Raw genomic sequence first — 6840 nt, forward strand, 5'->3', positions numbered from 1 at the left:
GGTGAGGAGATCTGCAAGTAAATGGACTCCATGCAGTTTGAACCCACATTGGTCAAGGCTCAAACAGGCTTCAGTGTGGATTGCAATTCAGTGTAAAAAGAAAAAAAGAAAATCCTCCCAAATGCACCAATAGGTAATCTGACGATAAAAAGGAAAACAAAATTAAAGTGGCAAGGAGTTAGTCTTCGTTGGCTCCATAGCAATGCTCATGGAGGCAGGAGTTAAAAGATCAAACAATGTATTGTATTGGGGAAATCTGCTGCACAGTCCTCTTTAAAGTGCCCAAGAGGAAGAAGGGCACTTTGAGGACTAAGGTGTGCCTGAACCAAGCCATGGTATTTTTAATCACCTCGTATGCATGTAAAAGTTGGTCAGTGAATAAGAAAGGCCAAAGAAGAATAGATGCATTCGAATTATGGTGCTGGCAAGGAATACTGATAGTACCTTAGGCTCCCAGAAGGACAACCCGATCTGTCTTTAAAAATGTACAGCCAGAATGCTGCTTAGAAACTAGGATGGTGAGACTTCATCTCCAGTACTTCTGATGTGTTATGAGAGAATAGCCCCGGGGAAAAACATCGTGTTTCCTAGAGTAGAAGGGCAGCAAAAAGAGAGAAGATCCTGGATGAGCTGGACTGAAACAATGTCTCTAACAAATGGGCTCAACCCTACGAATTACGAGGACAGCTCAGGACAAGACGGTGCTTGATTCTCTTGTGAATCAGACCCTACTGGAAGGCCCTGCTATCAACAACAAGAATTGTTTGTTTAAAATATTTGTCAAGAATGTTTGTGGAATTTTCCTAGGGAAAGTACTTTGGTCAACTTGTTCCAGGAGGTTAATCCAATCCATGGCTGTCAAGCCCATTCTGATTCACAGGGACCCTCTCTATAGAGTTTCCTGGGCTTTGTAGATATTTTACAAGAACAGACAGCCTGGTGGATTTGAACTGCTGATCTTGTGGTTAGAAGTGCAGTGCTTACCCGACACTGCCACCAGAGCTTCTTGTCCCAAGTGCTTAGGAAATAGAATGGATATTAAATACAGATGAAGCTCTGTAATTATAAATCTTGTGTGTAAGGCTGAGCTTTCTAGAGAAATAAAACCAGTGACATTCATATACATATAACAAAGAAATTCATATCAAGGAAGTGGACCGGCTCAGTCAAACTCATGTTCATGGGTCAGATGCTGGTTGGAGGCGCCTCTAGACTCACACAGCTATTGGCCAATGAAGCAGGAAGGTGGCGAAACTGGAAGCCGGATTTCACAATTCCGTGGGTGCAGAGTTGCGTGGATCCAAGGTCAGCAGGTACATGGGTGGGCACCAACAGCTCCCAGTGTCAGCAGGTCATGTGGGCTACTGGTCTGAGAAGCCAGATTGAGGATCCAAGCAAGCAGAAAGGATAAAGGGCAAGAGAGAGGCCAGTTCTCTACAAAGTTTCATAAAAAGGCGATATCCCCCAGGAAATGTCATCAGTCTTTGACCAGATGAAGAGACGGGACTCCACCCATGTCTACTTATAGGTGTAGCCAATTGACACAAAACCTAACCACCACACTCTATAACCAAGATGAGGAAAACACCATTCAACTGAGCCTGTGTTGTAATTTCCTGATTCTCCCAAATCATACTTCATTTTATTTTTTTAGAAATTATTTTATTGGGGGCTCTTACAGCTCTTATAACAATCCATACATCCATTGTATCAAGACATGTGTACATATGTTGCCAACATCATTTTCAAAGCATTTTCTTTCTACTTGAGCCGTTGGTATCAGCTGCTCTTTTTTTTCCCTCCCTCTCCCACCCTCTTACCCTTGTGACCCCTTGATAAATTATAAATGATTATTTTCATATCTTTTTTATAAATCATTTTATTGGGGGCTCATGCAACTCTTATTACAATCCATACATAAATCTATTGTGTCAAGCACATTTGTACATATGTTGCCGTCATCATTTTCAAAGCATTTTCTTTCTACCTGAACACTTGCTATCAGCTCCTCAGTTTTCCCTCCCTCGCCCTTCCTCCCTTCCCCAAGAACTTTTGGTAATTTATAAATTATTAGTTTTTCATGTCTTGAATTCTTTTTTATTCACCAAATGCTTTGCTCCATTTCTGTTAACTCCTTATAAATCTGTAACTCCGATAGAAGCATAGATTGTCATTTTCAGATAAGAAGAAAAGACAAATACAAAAGTAAATTTCATGGCTTTAGGATAACAAATAGGCTTACGGATTTAAAAACATGTTTAAGAAAGTTGTTGTTGTCATGTAACCTTGCGGTGCCTGCAAGCACTCAGCTCTTAAAACGCTACCTGGTGACAACTTCTCTTCAAATTGGCACAGGATAAGTATTTTGCCCTGTTTTGAGTATAGTCATCTGTTGCATTTTACAAAATCCTTCCTAGCATAAAACTTTATGTTTTCACCTGTAAAAAAAAAAGCCAGTGTCTCACAAGGGAAACTCTTTTCCTACCCTACTGGAAGGCCCAGGAACAACTGTAGCCCAGTAGCATAGCGAGTTACGGACTGATCTGGGAGCCACAGCGTCAGCAATCCACACTCTGCAGGCAATCCTCCAGAATGAGAGGAGGCTTCCTGCTGCAGTAAGATTTATAGGCTCAAACTCCCAAGGGCAGTCTACTCTGTCCTATAGGAGTTCTATGACCAGAAATGGCTTGATGGCAATGTGTAGTGAGGGATTCCAACTTACCTACAAAATTGACTTGAGAACACACTCTGGAATAATTTGTTTATAATTAGGTGAGGAAATGGTGTGAAGGACTGTCTGCCCTCCTCTGGCTACACAGGAGGGAAGGGAAATTCAACTACACACCAGTCCATGGTGAATTCCTACCGGGTTCAGGTCAGATCTACCTCCACATTCTAATCTTCTTTACCACATTCTGACTCCAACAGTCTCTGCACAACCTTCTGCCCTTCGGCTGGTTCCCATTGCTGTGACCACACAGAACTCGGACAATACACACATTTAGAGGGTTTATTAGGGAAGTTAACAGATTACAGTTCAGGATCACAAATGTTAAGGAGACAGTGGAGGGATTTGTTGTTGTTGTTGTTGTTGTTCCTTCTGGCACATCTTTCTCTAGCCCTCAGCTTCAGTTACATGGCTACTGTGCCTCTCTCCCATGGCTCCTTTAGCACTCCATGGCTACTGTGCCTCTCTCCCATGAAGTTCCTTTAGCACTACAAATGGCCACAGGCACCCAGTTCTACTTTTGCTGTGGGTTCAGAAACCCGCTGTTACCTTCTGTGCTGTGTTCTTGGAGCCACCGTCTCCCCCTCACACAAAGATCTCTGATGTATTTTGCCAGTATCTCTTCCTTCTTGATGATTGTTAAATTCTTGTTCCTGTTTCTAAGATCGTTCACTGGGATGGCAAAACTGAACAATCTCCACATTACAGTGTCACACACCCTACTTCCATGGGGTTATCCAATCATTTTGTGGGAGTTACAAAAGCTATGACTTAGAAGAGTTATAGCTCGGGACTGCAGGTAACAGTTCATCATAAAAGGTTCACAAGTAGAGAAGAAATGTGATCAGAACTATGCTTCTGAGTGATAACATCAGTGTATATCATTTTGAATGTTTTCTAGTCTTCAGGATCCATATATATCTATCATCATGTTTAATTGTTGAGACAAGTCATTGGGTAAGCACAGTAGATATGAGGGAAAACCTTCAAGAGGTGAAATAACTTAGCCAATGTTGCTATTAGGCTGAAAAAGCTCTGAAAAAAGCCACAAGGAAGTAAAACAGAAAATTATACCTGAAAGACTTGCTTCCTTTCTTCAATACATTGTCTTATAAACTAACTTTTCCTTCATGTAGCAGGAGGTACTGATGGCTATTTCATTGTTGTTATTGTTGTTGTTGTTGTTGTTACTGTTAGAGGTCAAGTTTCTTCTGATCCAGAAGAAGCTCATGTAGCAGACTGTAACTTCCCCATAGCATTTCCTAGGCTGTAATCTTAATGGGAGATGATCATTTTATAGGACTTGGATTATAGTATTAGTGATCACCATGAGGAGGAGATGACAATGAGGAGACAGGATTCCAAATTTGAAATAGGAAAGGCAAGTAAAAAAAAAAATCATAACCTCACAAATTAGAGACAGTAATAAGTAAAATAATTGGGGAATATCCACTATCACCACCAAGGCTGACTTAGTCTATGTGAGCAGGGACCCTTGGAGATGTGTTTCCATAACCAGCGAGGTGAGGACTATTAGCCTAACTCACCACCAGCAGGAATAGAAAGCAACTGGGTCTGATCTAAATGCATAGAAAAAAAAAAAAAAAGAGCTTCTAATCTGATCACAGAGTATCCTGGACCTGCCCAAGAAGACTATTGAAAATAAAGCATGATATAGAATCTCAGGATGGGTTCTCTAGAGAACTGCGTGCAAGCGAGTTGTGTACCTATGTATACATATACAAGGAGATAAAATTATATCAAGAAAATAAATGGCTCATGCAGTTGCAGAAGTAGGCAAGTTTAGTCTAAGTCCATGCAAGTCCCAAGTCCGTGGGTCATATGTTAGGCTGGAGGCTTCTCCTGGCTGTGTAGCTTCTAGGACTATGAGTAAAATTTGTCAGGCAGACCCAGGGTGGTGGTTTCAGAGACAGATGGATGCAAAGTCAGACTTGGGACTGGGGAGAAAAATCAATCCAAGGTCACCAGGTCACATGGCAGGACACTTATGGTTCCAGGGATTGGTCAACATCATGGCAGATCACTGACTCAAACCTGAAGAACCAGCGGTCAGTGAGCCAGATACAAGATCCAAACCCAGCAAAAAGCAAGCAAGCTTTTCCACAGAATCCACTTATATAGAAAGTAGGCTATACCACCATGGAAACATCCTTTTGAGTACATTAAGGTGGTGACCTAAGTAAAGGTGTTACGTTCTACCCTAATCTTCTAACAACCGATTTGCTGCTCACAACAGATCACATGATGGATTTGATGGCTAATTTTTTCTGTTGGTGTTGGTTGCTGATAAGCTGATTTTGACTCATAGTCACCCTATACATGTGAAGTGATTGCACTACTGGACTTGCAAGGATGAACCTATTGGAAACAGATCACCTATCTTTCTCCTAAGGTGCCTCTGGGAATGCTTGAACTCACAGCCTTTTGGTAATTGAGTATTTATTTAACTGTTTGCAACACCAAGGGAACACAAAGCTTTTCTGGAGATCTATATATGACCTTTAAACTATACATGAAAGGGCAAAGGGGATATCCTGGTTTCAGATCAGGAAACATGAATAATGTTCCCAGGCAACCAAGCATTATCATCCCTCTCTTTGAAAAGAGAGAAATAGTTTCCAGTTCCCTGGTGAGAGACAGTAAATTCATTGACAGAATGTTGCTTGCATGCCTGCAGTCAGGTTGCCTATGGATTTTAAATACAAACTGAGTTCAGGCTTAGAAAAGGTTTGTAAAGATTTTGTAAGGTGTAAATCCCGGTCCAAGGTGAAGTTTGATCTGTGTCACTGATGTAAGCATGGCTCCCAGCCTCACAGCTATTGTCCTTGCTTCTCATCATTTTTTCCAGACCAAAATAAATGGAGTACATGGCACTGGTCACCTCATTCCCAATATGTCATTGCCTCTTTCATATTGGCTTGCCATGTATCTGGGGTTTGAATAAAATACATGCATTTATGTTTCTTCTTCCAATCACTGCATCTAGCAACAACTTAAAAAATGGAATTAAAAGAAAATCTTAACTGTAGTTATCTTTTTTTTTTTCTTGTAGCATCTTATGTTTGAAGAAAGGGTTTTGCTCTATTTTGGTCAAACCAGCTCCTCTCCCTGTCTCTTCGGTTGCAAAGTAAATTGAAAAAGAACCTTCTCAAACAAACCGAATCAAGACCACAGTTTTAAAAGGTATCTTTTTAAATGAAGGAGACAGTATTTGAAGTGAGAGAAACAAATGCCTTCTGAAGCTTAAACTAAATCCCCCTGAGAGGTAGGGGTGAGTAGGTGCCCTTTCTTCCCCCCAAGCACTTCCAGTGCCTCTAAGGATCTTGCTGGTTTAATCCCTCAGTGGCCCACACGAGCTAAGAAATAATAAAGCAGCAGTTTAAAACTACATTCATCTTCCGATGAGAGGCAGCTGAGAGCTTTGAATGCATTTTTTTTTATCATCCTTTTTCTTGCAGCCCCAATTACTCTCCATACTTCTGCGTTTCCAGCCATTGATGATTATTTTTAAATAGAGGTTGGGTGGCCACATAGCAACCTTCCCACAGAACCTAGGTCCTGCACACATGAAAGAAATGCTTCCTTTGCATACTTTTTAAAAAAATTTTTGAGGAGGAGGAAGCACTGTTTCAGATCCGAAAGCAACCTTTCATTGCGTTGAGGTTGAGAAGCAAATGAAAAGCAAAAGAGAGAGTGAAGTTCATTTAATGCTATTATGCTTTCTGGGTTTTCCTGCTTTTATTCAATGCACTCCCCCAACACTCTCAGTTGCTCCTTAGTCTGAAGTACACTGAGGAAGCGCAGCCACCTTGCCTGGGGCAGGAGAAATCTGGTTCCACTGTGAGGAAGAGGTGATTCATCACAGTCTCCAGCTTCCTGCTTCTCTTCAATCTCCTGCAGAGAATCCCAGGTAGGATCACGTGACGTAGCCCTTAATGACAGGGCCCTGGGAGGCTCCCCAGCAAATGAAGGCAGAGGGAGGGCTGGGCGGGGACCCACGTGATTTTGACAGGGGGAATTGTTCCAGTGAGAGCTTGGCTTCCATAAGCATGACCTGGGGGGAAGTCAAAGAGAAACAAGGATGTCTTTGC

At 41.7% G+C, this 6840-nt stretch overlaps 1 long non-coding RNA gene across 1 annotated transcript in view; it reads left to right on the plus strand.

Moving 5' to 3' along the window:
- LOC123521345 overlaps positions 1-6639 on the plus strand; it is a 7751-nt gene extending 1112 nt beyond the window's left edge. Inside the window, exons 2-3 of the long non-coding RNA XR_006679801.1 lie at positions 5802-5932; positions 6518-6639. This is a non-coding gene — a long non-coding RNA (uncharacterized LOC123521345). The remainder of the gene's footprint in view (positions 1-5801; positions 5933-6517) is intronic.
- Positions 6640-6840: the final 201 nt, after the last annotated feature.

Source organism: Echinops telfairi, unplaced genomic scaffold, assembly GCF_000313985.2.
Source record: "Echinops telfairi isolate 266 unplaced genomic scaffold, ASM31398v2 ScPeMD7_11;HRSCAF=52, whole genome shotgun sequence".
NCBI classification, from domain to species: Eukaryota; Metazoa; Chordata; class Mammalia; order Afrosoricida; family Tenrecidae; genus Echinops; species Echinops telfairi.